This window comes from Onychostoma macrolepis, chromosome 21 (genome assembly GCF_012432095.1).
Source record: "Onychostoma macrolepis isolate SWU-2019 chromosome 21, ASM1243209v1, whole genome shotgun sequence".
Lineage (NCBI taxonomy): Eukaryota > Metazoa > Chordata > Actinopteri > Cypriniformes > Cyprinidae > Onychostoma > Onychostoma macrolepis.
The window spans coordinates 7949312-7969652 of record NC_081175.1 but is presented as its reverse complement, the minus strand read 5'-3'; the positions used below and the strand labels follow the sequence as shown (position 1 = coordinate 7969652).

At 38.2% G+C, this 20341-nt stretch overlaps 1 protein-coding gene across 3 annotated transcripts in view; it reads right to left on the bottom strand.

The window, feature by feature from the left end:
• The window catches only part of sgcd (sarcoglycan, delta (dystrophin-associated glycoprotein)), a 364688-nt gene that overhangs the window by 324392 nt on the left and 19955 nt on the right, over positions 1-20341 (bottom strand). Inside the window, exon 2 of one of the 3 annotated variants that reach the window (XM_058758924.1) lies at positions 9242-10009. The exons of 1 other annotated variant lie outside the window; for it this stretch is intronic. The gene's annotated coding sequence lies outside the window, so the exon portion shown is untranslated. Of the gene's footprint in view, positions 1-9241; positions 11565-20341 lie in introns of those variants that run through there. One more of the 3 variants, XM_058758923.1, reaches the window with a different exon arrangement.

Genomic DNA, 20341 nt, shown 5'->3' with positions numbered 1-20341 from the left:
CCCATGAAAATGCTCTTATTTGCCATAATCATTTCTCCTAGGACCATGCCAGGCTTGTTTAATTGGACTCAAAAGGCACCCGTTCCTTAATTTCGGAAGTCATGAATATGAAATCAATAAGCAATGGAAAGGAAAGGAAACATCAGGCTAAATTAGTAATTCTTAGACATGGTGCTAACAAGGGGAATTCATAAGTCTAGGCTACCCAGGGTAATTATGAATATGCTCAGACCTATTCATTGCCTTGTTATGTAATTAGCCAGATGAGGAAAGTCTAATACAATGTAGGTGTCATGGAACCGTGGTATATGGGCCCCTACACAATATCGAATTACACTCTCACACTAGATACTGAAAGTGCTGTAAGTGATTTTTTGCAATACCACACATAAAATGTCCCTGCATGACAGATACCACTGAAATAGGTGACTGTGGGAATCATATCTGTCTAGGCACTAGACTCTGTGAAGAATAAAAAATAATAATAATAAAAAAAATCGTAACACTTTATTTTAAGGTGTCTTTGTTACACAATTAAATGTACTAATTATTATAATAACAATTAATTATGCATAATTACATGCCAGTAACCCTAAGCCAAACCTTAATCCTAACCCTAACCATATAGAAAGTACATGAATTAATAAGTACTTAAATGTATAATTATACTGTAACAAGGACACCTTAAAAATAAAGTATAACTAAGATTTTTAAACACTTGAAAAAAAAAACGGGAAAAAACCCCCACTAATTTTTATTATTATTTATTAATTTTTTTAATGTCCAGGTTTGCTAACATCAGGTTTGCTGACATAACTTTGGTTTATTGTATTATTATTATTGTTTATTGTGTTGTAATTATTGTATCTTTGTGAATAGGCCCTAATTCTAGCGAAATGGGAAAAAACATTTACAGCACCTTTTAATTCAATATTAGGGTTGGGAAACAAATTCTGATTTGTTTAGTTCCCACACATGCATTCTAATGAATCAGTTTTATTTTAGTGAATCAAAAATATAATACATAATTAATGTATCCTGATTCCCAACAAATTACTCTAAAGAGCTAGTGAATTAAAAACGTACATCATGTAGTTGTTCATTAGTTAAGATTTGTCAGCAGTATCTTTTAAAGAGGTCATCAGATGCAAAATTCACTTTTACATGGTGTTTGAACATTAATGTTTGTTGGCAGTGTGTGTATACAACGACCCTATAATGATAAAAATCCACCCAGTGTTTGTTTTTTTTTTGTTTTTGTTTTTTTTTAATCCACAAAAATAATGCATGCTATCTTAGATCTAGCCATTCTCAGATTCTGGCCTGATGTATGTCACATTGGCCAAGGCCCCTCCCACAACTATTGACAAACACTGACGGTTTAGCACAGACCTGCCCTGAGTGAGCTGTAAACAGTCCACCACATAGCAGGTGTATGCAAGAATGTCTTTTAAGCGACTGAGGTGTTTTGTTGTTGGATGTAATAATGAGCATAGCAGTTGTCATTTACTCTGGAAATCTGAGCGGCTGAAGACTCAGTGGATTACTTTTGCTTTTGAAGGGAATGCACCCCCGATCTACCTAAATGCGTCTATGTTCACACGAATTGTGTGATCCAGCTTCACCTCCAGAAAAGTGAGTATAAGGTTTTTTTATGAATCTTTGCAAATCGCCTTTCCTAATAATGTGCTAGTTAGCAAGTTTCACAATGAATGCAGCTAAAGTTAACAGTCTTTCAGAGAGCTGCTCATAACCCCATGAAAGAGAGGGGTGGGGTGAGCAGAGCTCATTAGCATTTAAAGGGTATGCACCAAAACGGCTAGCTGTGAACAAAGCTGTTTTTGACAAGGTAAAAAGGGTGATGTTTTTACACTACCATTGAGAAATTTTAACCAAAGAATGCTATAGAATCATACCAACTTGTAGAAAATGGGCATCTGATGTACCTTTAAAATTAAATGATTAAAATTAATTTTCCCAAGTCCTGTCACACATTTTTCTCATTGAAGATGAGACACAAAACTATTTTTTCACAAAAGAGAACCATGGGTAGATATTTCCTAATAGGGCACACAAATAGTTATAACTCATTCAATGGACAGTCTGGCTATCTCTTTTAAGGTACTCAAGGTGAGGGTTTTAAACCTGAATTCCCCATCTTTTCCACCTTTGTTTTGTGTCATTATGGAGACGCAGAGTGCTATGGCCCAAGGGATTTGTTTGTTCAGAATATGTGGCACGACAAAAAAAGAAGCAGCAAGACAAAACGACAGAGCTACTGGAAGCTCGGCACTCAACCTGCCAGCTGGCTCCAAACAGCCTCAAATTGGCTAAAAAAGAGCCTTGTGATAGTTGCCAAACATATTTCTTCAGCCGAGGACAATGCAATGACGTCCATCCAGCATCTGATACAGTCTTTATTGTTCTTTCTGACTGAAATCATCACTTCCTGTGGGGGATATTGTACAGTGAGAAAGCCAGCGAGGCTGATCAAGGGTGAATGGGCTGTCTGTTCACTGTCAGAGCGCGCCTCACGTCCACTGCCAGAGATTGCGGCCGGCCTTAAATGAATCTGTCGGCGTAATTGCTCTGTGAGTGTGCCGTTGTGTGAGAAGACTACATTCCATTAGGCTGAGAAGACCCTGGGGGAGACGGTGGGATCTTGGCTAGATGTGTTTGTGTGATAGGGCAGGACATCGTAAAGTGAGTGTTGTAATGTCTAGGGACGAGAACACATAGGACCACATGTCTGCTCGGGGAGCAGACGTTCCAGATTGTGTAGAAATGTCATTCGTAAAAATTAAAGCATTCGCAATGGTACAGTATGCTTTTTCATTGGATTTGTACACTTGGGTGGGGGACTGCATTTCACTTTTTCTTTAAACGTTAGCAATATTTGGTCACATCAACAACTTTAAAGTTGCATCAACCTCAGGTAGACATCTGATTGAGTGCCATATTAATATAGAAAAATTGTCAGCTTCTGAGTCAGCACAGCTGCAGAATGTACTTACATTAGCAATCAATGTTGCTACTATTGTGTATTTCAGATTTGTTATTTATAGTTTTGGCTGGTGCACATTTTCTGTGTTTGGAAAAAAGCTTCTCAGCAACAAATCTGACAAGCTTCAGCAGTTAGACAGGACACCTGAGGCTGAAGGTGCTGCTGAACCATGATATGAGTCTAGGTAAGTGCACAAGACAACAGTTGCTCCAATATATTTCAGACATTCCCAAATTATATAGGCAAACGTTTTTTCAGATGCTCTCTCAAAAATCATTGTAATTACACTACCATTCAAAAGTTTGAAGTGTTGCTACATATATAGTTTGAATTCAGATTCAGATTTTGTACACTGCTGATAATAAAATTACGTTCACATGAACAAAAATAGCTGCAGTTTGCTGGTGTAGCCCGTTGTTTGGACGTTAAATATTTTCAACCATTCAACGCTAAAGAATAAAGGGTTAAAAAAATCTAATTCAAGAAGCTCGTTAGTCAATGCAACCAACCGTACAGCAGGTAAATATGACCATCACTCACATAGACAATATTATCCATAATCCATTTGCTTACATTAACATACTTGAAAATATGCATAAAGCACTGATTACTTTTGCATTTACAAAGGGCTACCATCGGCTCATTATAAAGAAGTGCTTTGTGTACACGCAACTGAAACACATTAACATTATAACTGAAACACATTAACATAATTAAATATATGTATATGTATGTATGTATGTGTGTGTGTGTATATATGTATGTATATATATATATATATATATATATATATATATATATAAAACATTTAATGTAAAAGTCAGTGAAAGTAATTTTGTGCCTATATAAATACATACTGTATAATTGTAATAAAAATTGTCTCATGCAGCTCATATTGTATTTTATGAGCTCTATTTTTTTTTTTTGATGTACCTATTTTGTAGGTTTAAGATTCTCTAAGCTTTTGTTTTGACTTCCTTTGGGGTGGTTCAAACCTTAATTGAGGTGGTGAGACCCCTACAAACTGCTCTGTATAATTTGCACCCTTTTTTCCTGAAAATCATGGAGTTGGAGGATAGCAGATGTCGGCAATATAATAAGGTGACCCTCATTCTACATTATGTGTCAGTCACGGAGGATCACCCTTAAGCTAAGCCCCAGAGCTCAGTAGCGCAGCTGTGAAGGTCTGCATCAAAATGATACGCAGAGTTATTGTGCACTTAATTCCATGCCGGAGGCCCACGTGCCACATTTATTATGGCCAAGAATTCAGCAGGCGTTACACATAAGATGGCAATCAAATAATGAAAGCGTTTGCACCCACATGGTTGCCGCTTTTCGACAGGCCCAGACGTGTCTACGTGGGAGTCGATTCTTCATGTGGCTCCTTCCAAAAGGTAAAAGCATCTCTGTGACACAGACGGGGAGGTTGACAGAGGTTTCATTCTCCTTCGTAGAGCAGCTGGACAGCTTCGCCGCAAGATATCAGATTTAAATAACCAAACAGAGAACAGGAGGACTTCTTTTCACAGGAAGTAGAGGCATTTTAATAGACAAATGTGACAGTTTTGGCAGTTAAAATGGATTCACATGCTTTCTGCTATGGGGGACAGATCAAACGTTGTTCTCCTGAGTAAATCCCAAGGCAAACATAAGACCTCATGTGAAAGGTAACGTATCAATTTAAGTTTTGGTTGAGAAAGGTTTTAAAGAATGGGACACCTACTGGCCTTTCAGTCTCCATGAGATTCGACAGGCAATAAGTGAATGTCATTTTTCACTATTTTCACTATATATTTCGGAACCGATATGATATGTATCCAATATGAACGGATCGGTAACAATAGCAGTGGTTGCTTGAATAATGTCATTTGCTCCCCTGATTAACAAAAAAAGTTAATCAGTTATTATTTACATTTTACAGAAAAATAAGCCGCACACATATATTCTTTAAAGAAATATAAATTTACTAAAAGCAGAATTGCACGAGAATTGAGATATTAAAACATATAAAAAATGGTTAAGCATCTTTTTATGAATTATTATTATTATTATTATTATATTATTAATAATAACAACACAAATATAATATAAAATAAATATATAAACATTAAATATAAAACATTACAAAATAGTATTATCATTACGTTTTGTGTATCTATAGTTTATTATAATAATAATAATAATTTTAAATACAAGCATTTAAATCTATTATTATTATTATTATCATCATCATCATCATCATCATCATCAATAAATAATAACAAATGTTATTTTACAGATACTCAAAACTGTTTGTTTAACCTGTACAGGTTTACCACTGTTTTTTTTTTTTTTAAGAGACAGCAGCTTATAAATATTTGAAAATAAGTTTTTGTAGTGCATCTGCTCTAGACGGCTTTAATACAAATGCATCAGCATGACACAACATACAGTAAGAAAGACAGCCCGTGCTTGTTGAAAAAATAAAAATAAATCTGAACAATCTCACACATACCTACGTAAATGTGTGCACATGTGCGTTCAGCTGAATTGAAATGCAAATGACAGCAACCAAATTTGGTGAACATTTCTGAGCATTTTCTTAAGAGTGAAATGTGTCCTCATTTTTAATGCATCATAGTCCTGTAGGCTCAGATTACATATTTATTCAAATAGATCTGTGTGCACAGACCCAGCTCCTACTGGCTTCACATCCTGCCTCGTCTTTTCCTGCACCACTTCAAAAGAATGTTGATGGATTGTTTTGTTTTTTACATATCCATTTCGTTTCACCCTCCTTTTAGCCTTTTTTACTTCTCAACACATCAAATGCAAACTAGGGGCCACCAATTAAGTCGGAGCTTGTAGTAGACTAATTAGAGTGCAAAAATAATCCTCCCGTTTCCTGTCTCTGTGGAGTCTGCTGTTGATATACATGCCTCCCACCCAAACAGAATTAATAATCACTATAGAAGCCCTTTTGCTGATGTGCTGTGTAGCACAGAGCTCTTACGCTAATATAAGGGATTTTAACAGGAACTCATTTCACACAAGTTAAAGAAAGCAGCAGCGACTGAAATGTACAGCTGAGCCTTAGGGAACAACAGGGATAATTGTAACATTTAATACACGTAACAGAAGATATAAAAAAAAAAAAAAAAGTCTCAGTTTTTTTTTTTTTTCAAAAATGTTGGGAGAAATATTGCAATTTTCCTTTCAGCATCAATGCATCAGCTGTCTCTAGGCTGTTGGAAAGCACATGTAGAACTGGTCAGAGTGCATCCCAGAATGCATTTGCCATAACTTTTAATATTTATGATATGCTGAAAGCTGAAACCACATTAACTCATAATGAACAGGAACAGAACCAAATATGGACAAACAGGAACTCAAACATGTGACAGATCGCCCCCCTCCCAGAAGGCACGTCCCGCGCCGTAACATTACCATCGGGAAGGGGGGGCGGGCGCCCAGGGCGGATCAGGAAGCCATGGCGGATCAGGAGACTCAGGAGGCCATGGCGGATCAGAGGACTCAGGAGGCCAGGGCAGATGGGCCTCTGTGACCTTGCCCGGCTCGGTCACCATGGCCACGGGCATATGGCCCCTCAAAAAAAATTTCTTCGGGGAAATTAGGTCCTTCAATGCCCGGAGGGATTCTGGAGGGCGCTCAGGAGGAGTGGGCACTTGAGGGCGCTCAGGAGAAGCGGGCACTTGAGGGCGCTATGGAGGAGCGGCCTCTTGAGGAACGGGCTCTGGAGGAGCGGCCTCTTGAAGAACGGGCTCTGGAGTGTGGATAGGCGCCGAGAACTCTGGGGGTAGCGCCATATCCAGGAGCTCTGAGATGCACGCTGGAGCCGACACTAGAGCGAGTTCTGGGGCTGGGATGAGGGCTGAGAACAGTCTTTTCCTCCTCAAATTCCTACTTTGGTTTGGGGTAATTCGGGCCGGCAGGCTTGACTTCGCCGCGGACGGCGGGCTTACCTGGGGAACGGCTGACGGGCTTGACTGGGGAACGGCTGACAGACTTAAATGGCAAGCTGGTTCTGGATCAGGGCTGGACACTCTCCAGACACCGGAGAATCCCTTCCCTCCAGCTCTGTCCTGTGGTGTCTGGGAGGTCCACGGGGCGATAGTAGTTGGCCCTGATCCAGAACAGAGAATTCAGCGTGGCGTCATCCAGCGCCATATTTGCGGCGATCCTGCAGAACTCCCACGCATATGCCACAAGCAGGAGGTCTCGGCGGGCGAGGGTGGGAAAACCTTGTGGTGGTTTCCATAGCCGCGGGGAGAAACAGGGAAAAACAAAAGACTTTTCAAAAAACGGGAGAACAAAACAGGGAAAAGGAGCACCGCTTACTATTTTTGGGTCCGGTATTCTGTCACAGTCTGCTTACTGTGTAGGAGACGAAGGAGATTAACATTCAATACTAGTTTAATAATCCACAATGTAGACTTACAGGCAGGAACACACGAACAATACCGGACAAGGAACCGAGGAACAGAACACTCTATTAATACACAGGACTAAACAAGATAATTAATTAAACACAGCTGAACCCACATTAACTCATAATGAACAGGAACAGAACCAAATATGGACAAAAAGGAACTCAAACATGTGACACTCCCATAATGCTTTACTTTTAAAAATGAATTTACTTTTTTGAAATTGATTTTTTGTTTATTAACGTATTTTAGTGACAGTATACTTATTGAAAAAAAAATATATATATTATTTTATCAAAATAAGCAGAAAATAGTACAAATTTTGCTAAAGTGATTGTTTTGAACAAGTATTCAATTACATGATTAAAAAAACTAAAAAAAAAAAACCTACATTATTTTAGCTAAAGTATTTGCATCAATACTGTTTGCCTTTTGCCCCATGCTGGAGAGCCTTTTACCCCGTGTGTGGGGTGAAAGGCCCCCCTTGCCACCTCATACATTTATACGATTTTTAAACAAAATAAATAACTTGTATGATTTATTTTCACACAAAATATGTGGCTCATAAATGTGCAGTACAAACATATATATATATATATATATATATATATATATATCAATTTTATATATATATATCATTTTTTATTTTTTTATTTTTTTTTTTTTTTTCATTTTGAGCGCAGTGAAAAGCACATTTTTTAGAAAAGTAGCTGTTCAGGATTAATTTATTATTAGCAACGTTTCGACCCACAGGTCTTCATCAGGCACATTAAAAACTGTCCCATTTTCAACTGCCATGCTACAAGCAGGTAAGCAAAGCAGTTAATTTCCTTTTCTCTGGTAATTAATTCTGTTCAAATCTATGGAGGGATTTTTCTATCCCTGGCCAGACAGCATGCCGACCTGCCCTTAGGTGCTCATTAGATCTCTAGCACAAATGATTCCTTCTACATCTTTTTAGTCTATCTTTGCTTACAAACTAGTCATTGGCACATTTGGCCCTATAAGTACACATCTAAGATGCCTGCACACTTCCACAATGACTTTTTAGCATCAAGAAGTACCTTCTTAAGTGGGAGAAAAGGGGAATATAATACTGCAAAAGGCGTGTGGGTAGGAGAGTGGATATAGACTGAATGGCACTTAACAAGAAATCCTGGACACCAATGTGGCAAAAAAGTGCCTTCTGGCTACATCAGATACTTGAGATGTAGCGACAATTCTCTGAACACAAAGAATCTGCCATACAACACTTCTGCTTTTACAGAAACTAGAAAAACAGCCTGCCATTGAGGATGGGAAATACGCCACGGCGTGTTTGGCATTTGTGAGTGTGACAGAGATGTTTTGGCAAAGCAACAAAACTGGTTTCAGCCAATGTGTAGCCTCAGTCTCTTGGCTCAGAGTAATGAGCTACCTCAGCAGGCATCACACATCACCTGCGTCCACAATATTGCAAGAAGTCACCATGTGGGTCTGCTCAGCAAGTCTAAAACAACACATATAGCTGAAATGAGGGTACCTGGATGTCTTTAAGTCTCTTCTAACCCAACAAAGCCATTTTTTTGCATTGAGGACCCTATTTTGGGGTCCTCTTAGTTTTCACAACAGCTATGGGATAATGAAAAGTGGATGGTATCAAAACAGATGGTATTAAAACTTTGAATCTTTTAATTTTAAGTATAATGCATTGAACATATTCCAAAATACCACACTGCAGAACCATCATGCGCAACGAAAGTACAAAAAATGCAGTCAAAAGCATAGAAAACACTAAATTGTGAAGAAATATGTTTTGAAGTCCTACCTCTTTATCAGATGCCAAAAGTCACAGCCTTGATAAAGTCAGAAAACCATGGAGCTGATCGGCTGCCAATGTTTCTAATCTCTTCGCCTCTTTGTCTATTGCCAAGCACAAATGTGAAGTGGACCATCTACCACAGGGTTGGACTCCATGGGCTCCTCTGGCTGGCTAGATCAGTGGCTCAATGGCAGGTAGGTAGAAACAGTGATAAAAGTCCAGTAGTCCTTGCTTTTGGTACAGAAGGAGTGCCGTCAGAACAGAGCATCCTTCAGTGGGCAAGAAATCCAGAGGGTATGTGCCTGTAATCCCCAGACTGGAAGCATGCGCTGAAGATAAACAGGGGAGAGTTGCCTCAACATTGTTCTTTTTCCAGTGGCAGCAGCATCTTTCTTCTCCCACATCCTTCTGACGCTATTTATTTATGTGGGACCGGAGTGAAGAGAGAGAGAGAGAAAGAGAGACAGAGAGAGAGAGAGCGAGAGAGGGAGCACGCAGGAGAGAGCTTGCACTGTCAGTGACTACATTAGCAGCTCTGAGTAGGTGGAGTTTTCTTTGCAGCAGAGGGGATCATGATTCGAAATCCAAAGGAGGGAGAGAGAGAAAGACAGACAGAGAGAATACAACATGAACAGCATAAGAAGAAGAGAAAGAAATAAGGTAGCGCTAAGGCTAAAGAGAGGCTAAGAAATGGAAGAAGAGAAATACATCATGGGCTCACAACATTGTCGACTAGTCAGTTAGTTCTGCCACCAGTCAGCGTGTCAAGAAGGTCTACAAAGACAGAAAAAAAAAAAAGACTGCTTGTTCTGGCAGAATTTGTTGAAATACTGTTGAAATGTCTTATGAAATATTAGCAATCAATCAAACTTTTATTACAGACTCAAGGTCCAGATTTAAAAAAAGACAGTAGACAACATATACAACCCATAGCGTCTATCACAGACATACAGAGTTACAGAATACAACAATACCAGTGTCTCCACAGCTTTGACTGATACTGTGTAGTACTAACCCCTATAAATGTTGGTCAGTCAATAGAAGAGGACAGTTTTTAGAATCAGAGGGTGTTGTTACAGCATTCACCAGCAGGGCAAATGACCATGGTTTGTTTTGACTTGTCATGGATCATATGACTTTGTGTGCACTTGGAGATTGTCTCAGTACCCACACATGTGGTCATTGCACTTGACCGCTTGTATACTTACATCGCATTTATTTACATATTTTGATTTTCAATATTCTGCACTAAAATAAACCAACTATGTAACAGACAACACAATTTAGTAATCATGATGCTTCTAATTAAGTGCTAAAAAGCAGTTGCAAACATTTTAGAAAAAAAATCACAATAATCTCTGCACCAATAAAAATGTGCAAAACTTTACATTTTAATACAAAATTATATGTAATGTCTAATTATTTTAACTTACACACAATTTTCTTAGAATTCTTGTGATTTCAGGGCAAATGAACATGATTAATGATGGGATACGTTTAACCTCAAATACTGCTCTCTTCTATATAAGAGGTGTTCAATGCTGGGCCCCAACCATAACTGAACATACCAACTGAACTCAACCACTTAGTCAAGTTCTTTAAAACTTCAACAATCTGACCATGTTCTACATGGTGAAAGCAAGCAGGTACACAATTCTTCTGTTCAAATAGTGGAACACAGTGTAGAATGCAGGGTCCTTGAGAAATTATCTCAAAAAAAAAAAAAGTGGTACAGCAATGAAAGAATAAAATAAATAAATAACACAGAATTCAAGAACCAGCCCTATTTTGACCAAATTAAAATCAAATTGCATTGCCACTGCAGACATCTGAGTCTATATTCATTTAGAATATTCAGATTCAAGACCAAATTCTACAGCAATAAAACTTGTCAAGTGTCACAGAACTTATCTAAAGTCATCAGCACATGAAGTTTCTTGACCATTTCATACACTGTATGCAGCTCAAATCTGGAAAAGGAGATAAGCACACTTTCATTTCTTAGCTGCATCATCTCAACTGCATGGACATTCACTTCTATTAACTCCTCATCAACACAGCTAAGAAACAGCTAAAGCTGAAGCTCACTTATAGAAGGACTAGTCAAAGGATGAATTATTTAAGCACTCAAAATCTGTGAGTTGACATTATGTGCCTAATTGGATGTAAATGATCATTAGTAATGTTTACATGATCTGATAGAATTATCTCTGAAATTCAGTCAATAATGACTATGTAACAAGTCAATAAGCCAATTTAAATGCAAATTGTGCAGCTAACAGCTGAGCTTAAAAACTCGGGTTTTGCATCAGAAAGTGTTTGATTTAGAGAGTATATCTGCAGACTTTGTATAAGTAACTAATTATGAATAATTCAATACATCATCTGAATTAAAAAAATAAATAAAATAAATATATATATATATATATATATCCCAAATACAAAGTGATGATTTTATTCAAAGTGACTTACAAGACACATTTATAAGAACAGTCCCCTTGAAACAACTTTATGTTAAAACCTGGTTTATACTCGACGCGTCCGCAAGTTCGCTTGGGTGCGCGCGCCAAATATGACGTCATCGCGGTGTTAGCGGAAGTTCGCTTTGGTTGAGCGCGACCTCATTTTGCGTGGCGGTGTGCACGACATTTTTTGTGACTCGAGCGAACAGTTCCCAGATAGCAAAATTTGTCTGGCCCACCTCTGGGCCACAACCTTGCTTCACTTCTGGCCCAGTTCTGGCTGGGTCCCCGGCCCAAAACTGGCACACACACTGAAAACAGACTCAAACAATTTCCTCCGGCCCAGATGTGGCCCACATCCTGTAAAATGACTCTTATTTATTGAAGTGGCCCAGATCTGGCCCGCATACTGTAGAGTGACTTCTATTATTTTATGTGGCCCAGGTCTGGCCCAGACACTTTAAGCCAGATCTGGCTGAGACTCGGCTTGGTCCCCGGGCCGAATGTGGCCCAGAAACTGCTAAATGTAATTCAGCAGTGAAACACAAATACAACCATTTAAAAACATTAAAAAGGCTTTAATTATAAAATTACCAAATACTTTAAATATATATGAACAAATGCACTACAGTATAAACATTCACACTTTTTAAACCACAAAGTAACAAGTAAATTATATTTACTGCATATATATATATATATATAAATGAAGAGTTCATTTGCAGAAACAGATAACTTCGTTTTAACTATTTTAAAAATCATGTTTTTCATTGTGCATTCCAATTAATCTCAATCAAACTGCATTCAGGTTATTTTGATTAGGTAAAGAATAACTAATAAATACTAGCTAACTAACACAATAAAACAAAAACATGACAACAAAAACATGATTTTAAAAATATTTAAAACGGAGATATCCGTTTTGCAAATAAACTCTTCATATATAAAACATTGTGTGTCATAATTCAGTTCAGTTCTTATCAAATGGTGTCAGTGCAGTCAAGTCAATAATATTGCTGAATATTAGGTGTCTTCAACCAAGCAAGACAAAAGGCAACAGTGACAAGGAACCCAAACCCAAACAAGACCCGGCTCAGTCAGGAAACAGTCTCGTCTGGCCAAACGAATGAACGTGGTGCGATTATTCCAGGCTGCATCACAAGTCAGATTGTGGATTGATATCATTCAGAATATTTCATCCAACTTCTTCTGCATGAAGTAATATCACGCCAGCAGGTGAAGCTGGTAAAAGGGTCTGTGCAGAGGGCTTGTCTGGTTCTCGTAGTCTTTGCTGAGGATCTGTGCTGGGGCCATCAATGAGGTCTTCACAGGGATCTGTCATCTAGCTGACATGGTCTCCGCTGACAGTCAGGGATGTGTTGTGGTTGTTCCTGGGTGCAGGTCCACCACCTGGTCTGGATACCGACTGGATCAGCTGATTACTGTAACCTAGGGATAAGGGTGAGACAGTATATAAGCAACTAATATAAGCAATGATGTCATTCTTCTTACAAATTAACATGTACATTAGATATTATAGGAAGTGTTGCTGCTTACCCTAATTGGTGCAGCATAAAATCCTTTAAGAGATTTGAATTATAGAAATGTGATAGTGTGTCATGTGTATGGAAGGTTAAAGAGATGGTCTTTTAAACTCACAGAAGTCCACCCTTTTGATCAGCTGGAAGCCACCTCTTCAGTCCCCTTGACCTCCATTTCAGCAGCATTAGCTTGAAAGTTTTTCCAAATTGCAGCCTTGAAATATGTACAAATATATATTGTAAGGTAATTATTTAATCTTAAGCATTACAGCTTTTACAATCATTAGGACCAGAGCCAGAATTCACACCTTATATGTTTGATGAATGTTCATGCAGCAGCTCAGAATTTCTGTAAAAATAAAATAAATAAATGTCAGATTACATATATATAGTGTTCAGATTAAACTTTTAAATTTGTTTGCTCATAATAATCCCCACCACAGTAAAATAAGTATGATTTTAAATCACATCATACGGCATATCTATGCTTCAAAAGTTTTCATTCACTCTAAAAACTGAACCTGCTCAAGTGCAGCAGACAGATTAGGCCTCCATTCAAGAACAAATGATGATGCACTTACATTATACAGCTTTCTCTACGTATCTATAGTGTTTATCTCTGTCAGAGCTGCCCAAACGGCAGTGTTACCACAAAATAAATATTATTATTAAATTCAGATTGCACATATTGAATTATCTTAGCAGGTGTAATGCTACAACAGCGTGCTCAGTTTGATTCACAAACAAATGACTCATTTGAATGGTTAAGTGAATCGAATCAGAGAGTCACTCGTATGATGTTTATGGCGCCTCCAGCGCAGCTCGACTCCTTTGATTCAATAGCAATCACTCGTTGAAAAAGACGAATCGAATGAATTCTAGCAAACAAAATAGAATTTAACTCATTAAAACTTAATTACCTTACATTATCGTGCACTGGATACAGCTCATCGGTTTTCATATTAAAAAATTGCATATTGTTTTCCTAAAGAGACCGCGCCTGACAGTTAGGCCTAACGTTACTCATCAACACTCAATATATCCAGGACCGAACGGTTTTTCTGACGCTATTATCATCGCAAACCTAACAGAAACCATCTAAAACTATACTCTTCGTGGCATTTAAATATCAAACAACACTAGATTGATCATTAAATAACTTAACTTACCTTTTGCAGCTGAAGTATTCCTCTTGAGAACTGTGTCCGAAATCTCCTCAGGATTAACCGCCAAATCTCTCTCTCAGCGGCTGATCTTCATTCTAGCAGCGCCGGAGACAAAACCAGCTCGGGCCGAAGGTAGATACACGCAACTACACCGAGTGTGGACCTGCCGCGTACAACAGCTTTCAGCCGAGATCGGCCCAGAGAGAAAAAGCCGTCTGTCAGCCAGAAGTGTTTTGTAGAGTCGGCGCGGCTCTGGCCCATTATCTTCTCACCGACGTCGTGACTGAGCCGACAGTGCCGCATTTCAGCCAGAATCGGCCCGAGTGTGCTTGCTATGTGGGTTGGCGCGGCGCCGCAGTCAACATGAACAGCTTAGATTTTCTTTGTAATTTTTATAATAGTTTTAAAATAATTATTCACATATGCCTGTAGCACTGTAACTATAGCAAAGTATTCTATGCACCACATAACAATGTGTCTGTAATATATTGTATTCAGAATGAAACAATATTGATCAAATTGCTCTTTTTAACTGTTCTTATATCTTCTCATTTTATATAACATAACAAAGACATCACATGGGTTAATCTATGGCAAAGTACATTTTGCAGTCCCTAACCTTTATAGAAGTATTACATTTACAAAACACTGTAGGGTTTCAACTTATACAGTGAGGAAAATAAGTATTTGAACACCCTGCTATTTTGCAAGTTCTCCCACTTAGAAATCATGGAGGGGTCTGAAATTGTCATCGTAGGTGCATGTCCACTGTGAGAGACATAATCTAAAAAAAAAAATCCAGAAATCACAATGTATGATTTTTTAACTATTTATTTGTATGATACAGCTGCAAATAAGTATTTGAACACCTGTCTATCAGCTAGAATTCTGACCCTCAAAAACCTGTTAGTCTGCCTTTAAAATGTCCACCTCCACTCCATTTATTATCCTAAATTAGATGCACCTCTTTGAGGTCGTTAGCTGCATAAAGACACCTGTCCACCCCATACAATCAGTAAGAATCCAACTACTAACATGGCCAAGACCAAAGAGTTGTCCAAAGACACTAGAGACAAAATTGTACACCTCCTTAAGGCTGGAAAGGGCTACGGGGAAATTGCCAAGCAGCTTGGTGAATAAAGGTCCACTGTTGGAGCAATCATTAGAAAATGGAAGAAGCTAAACATGACTGTCAATCTCCCTCGGACTGAGGGGTCCATGCAAGATCTCACCTCGTGGGGTCTCAATGATCCTAAGAAAGGTGAGAAATCAGCCCAGAACTACACGGGAGGAGCTGGTCAATGACCTGAAAAGAGCTGGGACCACCGTTTCCAAGGTTACTGTTGGTAATACACTAAGACGTCATGGTTTGAAATCATGCATGGCACGGAAGGTTCCCCTGCTTAAACCAGCACATGTCCAGGCCCGACTTAAGTTTGCCAATGACCATTTGGATGATCCAGAGGAGTCATGGGAGAAAGTCATGTGGTCAGATGAGACCAAAATATAACTTTTTGGTCATAATTCCACTAAACGTGTTTGGAGGAAGAAGAATGATGAGTACCATCCCAAGAACACCATCCCTACTGTGAAACATGGGGTGGTAGCATCATGCTTTGGGGTGTTTTTCTGCACATGGGACAGGGCGACTGCACTGTATTAAGGAGAGGATGACCGGGGCCATGTATTGCGAGATTTTGGGAACAACCTCCTTCCCTCAGTTAGAGCATTGAAGATGGGTCGAGGCTGGGTCTTCCAACATGACAATGACCCGAAGCACACAGCCAGGATAACCAAGGAGTGGCTCTGTAAGAAGCATATCAAGGTTCTGGCGTGGCCTAGCCAGTCTCCAGACCTAAACCCAATAGAGAATCTTTGGAGGAGCTCAAACTCCGTGTTTCTCAGCGACAGGCCAGAAACCTGACTGATCTAGAGAAGATCTGTGTGGAGGAGTGGGCCAAAATCCCTCCTGCAGTGTGTGCAAACCTGGTGAAAACTATAGGAAACGTTTGACCTCTGTAATTGCAAACAAAGGCTACTGTACCAAATATTAACATTGATTTTCTCAGGTGTTCAAATACTTATTTGCAGCTGTATCATACAAATAAATAGTTAAAAATCATACATTGTGATTTCTGGATTTTTTTTTAGATTATGTCTCTCACAGTGGACATGCACCTACGATGACAATTTCAGACCCCTCCATGATTTCTAAGTGGGAGAACTTGCAAAATAGCAGGGTGTTCAAATACTTATTTTCCTCACTGTATACATTATAACATTAATCTGGTATTTGAACAGTTACACCTACTTGAGCCTCAACTTGTACTCTAATAATGTGGTCTAATTTGAAATGTTAGAATAATAAATAAGACATCCTGTAAATTCCAACACTGTCGAATAACCCACATACCGTTAGCTATACTACAATATGTAGAAATGTGTCTGCATTATGCACAGAAATTAAAGAGTGAACAAAAAGTTTGATGTAAAATTTTATTAAATCAACAAACAATAGTCCATCTTGAATGATCTGACGTAATTCCGGTAAAATTCCTACTTCTCTTCTACTTCCTGCGGATTTAAAGAACGATTTTGTTTGTGCACCCCCTGTCGTTTCAAAGAATATCTCAACAGCGAACGCGTCAAGTATAAACGCCTCGTCCGTTTGGGGAGGTGCGTGCGCAGTCAGCGGAGGCTCGCGAAGTGGAGCCAGGCGCGAGTATAAACGAGGCTTAAGTGTCTTGCGCAAAGACACATCTATGATAGTTTATGAATAATAATTTTTGGGGTTTGAAACTACATCCCAGATCTTTATTCACTTTACCACACCACCCCTAATAGTATATCAACACTATCCCACTATCAACACAGTGTTTCAAATATGGACCAAATTCCTCCATTTTATTTTGTTGTTGAAACAGCATCAAATCACTTATTCTCTGTAGCAAAGCTATCCAAAGAAACTGACTGTTCTTGCTTAGAAATATATACTATCGCCATAGTAACTTTAGCTCCACTGCCAACCTGCGCTGGGGCATGTTATGTTCTGGTCTAGAGATCTCAAACCAGCATATATCAGCATATAGGCCTATATACAGTATATTTACATGGGCGACATTGGGGGTGGGGGGGCAATGATTTGTTGAAACTCACTGATTTGTTCAGGAATGAAACAAGTGACTGTCTTTATAATTGAGCTGTTAAATCATCATTCAAAGATGATAATTCAGAAAATAAAATAACTGTTTTCTATTTTAATATATTTTAAAATATAATTTATTCCCGTGATGGCAAAGCTGAATTTTTGTTTTTGAAATGATGCAACACTCTCGGCTAATGTAGACAGGTGTCGGCCATAAGCAACTGAACACCAGTGGGGCGGGGCAAATAATGCAATGATGTATAACTATTCATCAGTGTCTTACTCTGGAGGCAGTCATATGAAAATATATTTGATCATGAGACATCCGAGATCTCACAATATCCAAAAGAGTTTGGTTAAATAAATCCATTACAAGGAAGTCTGTTCACTTGGTGGCTATATTTGTCCTTTAACCCTTTAAAGGCCAAGACCGTAAAGATATGTTCCATCTTATTGAGACTCAAATACTACAATTTCATGTTTGTTTTTTGTTTTTTTGTTTTGTTTTTTCAAAACTTGACTCTTATTTTTGATTTTAATGTTTGTATCCCCCAGTATACGTTGCAGAACACTTGTTTATCAATGCTTGTTACAACATTTTCAATAAATGGTTGTAATTCCTCAACATTTTAGAATACAGATTAAAGGTTGGGCTCTTTTTAAAGATGACACATAGCAGATTGAGTGCATTTCAAAAAACTAAAGTATAAAAAAGTTATAGAAGTTTAGGTTTACAAGATAATGTAATTCACAAATTTTGTTTTAATATATATATATATATATATATATATATATGTAGCACTCTAAAATTGCTATAAAATCAAAGCCATATGTCTAACCAAGTTATGTTCCAAATTTGAAGTTGATATCACAAACATTGTGGTTCCTGTGAGATTTTGTTTGGGCACTATACCAAAAATAACCACTGGGTTACACCCCAAACTCTATTGATTTTTTTTTTTTTTAATAATGTTTTCTGTCACAATAGCACTTCTATTACAAAACAGTCACCAAATATGGAACCCTGACTATCAGATCTTTCCAAAGATATGTGTTTTGTCAAGATTACAAAATGATTTGATTTTCTAAAACACAAGCAACAAAAAAGTCAATATATTTGTTTTTATATCTTGATTTATAACCTTAAAAGGGTGATGCATTCCCTGAGATACAAACATTTAGAGACAGACTGCGAAAAATGTAAGCATTTAATTCATAAAATTTCTATGTAAACCTAATAAGCTAATGCTGAACAACTAATGCTTTTTAAACAGGTAAGCCCGTCCAACATGTGTAAATATGTGAACTAGATCAACTTTTTTCAGAGGCTGAGTAGATTTCCCACTACAGGCTGCCATGCAGTTTTAAATGCTGCCAGTGAGCTAAACAAAGAATGTATTAAGTCAATATATCTAAATATTCACAACAAACACGCTTTCAACATGAAACCAAGAAATGAGACCTGTACTTTCCCTGCCTCTCCCCACAGCCTCTCAAATGTTTGAATCCCCCAGGATACATCACCAGTTAAAGGGAAGTTCTGAATTCTTAAAACTTGCCACACTCACATTTAAATTACATATTTCAAATAAGCAACAAAATCTGACTTAAAAGATCCCATAAATTATGGGTAATGAAAGGTTCATATTTTGGTTTTGGGAGTCCCCAATAACAGGTTGACATGCATGCAAGGTCAAAAAATACTTTCATTGTCTTATAATATGCATTTGTTTTTTTACCTTAGCCTACTTGCTCAATGACTCCAAAACAATTCGCTCAACGGCTCATTTTTCCAAACCCCTCCTTTGCGTGATGCTAATCATCGGTGATTGGTCCGATTGGTCTCATTTCCATTTCATCATGCCTGTAATGCCTGATAAACCAGCATTTGTGAGTGCAGTGCTGCTTTGTGTACAGCGTTACCAGATAAACCTCTATTTTTACAGCTCCAAAAGCAGCATCTAGTGGCAAAGAATGAAATTGCATTTTCATTCAGACCAACTTGAAAAGACCAACAAGTGGGTGGGCAATATGCTAATGTTTCATGTTGACGAAATGGCTTGAGATTCGTTTTAAAAACAAGGTTTCAATGAGAGACAATAACTTTATACACGGTGCACTTTCAGTTTTAATACTTTGCAGAATGTTTTCAGTCACTTAGAGCTGTTACACACTGCATGAAAGGTAATTTTCAAAAATCCATAATAGGGGCACTTTAAAAAATGTGGAATTAGAAATTTCTACAAGAACACATTTTTTCTTTTTTAAGTTTTAAATTACTTTGAGTTACATTTGAACTTAAAATACCCACATTATTAGTATTATTATATTTGTATGCTCTACACTGTGTCAAAATTTTTTATAAACAGCATTTTTAAACCCGTCTTTCAGATGAGACGTTAAACCGAGGTCCTGACTCTCTGTGGTCATTAAAAATCCCATGGCACTTCTCGTAAAGAGTAGGGGTGTAACCCCGGTGTCCTGGCCAGATTCCCTCCACTGGCCCTTATCAATCATGGCCTCCTAATAATCCTCTTCCACTTGATTGGCTCGCTCTCTCTCTCTCTCTCCTCTCCACCTGCAGCTGGTGTGTGGTGAGCGCACTGGCGCCGTTGTCCTGTGGCTGCCGTCGTATCATCCAGGTGGATGCTGCACACTAGTGGTGGTTGAGGAGACCCCCCACATGATTGTAAAGCGCTTTGGGTGTACAGCAATACACAATAAAGCGCTATATAAATGCACCATTCATTCATTCATTTTAACATAATAACAGAAGAAAAATTGAATGCAGC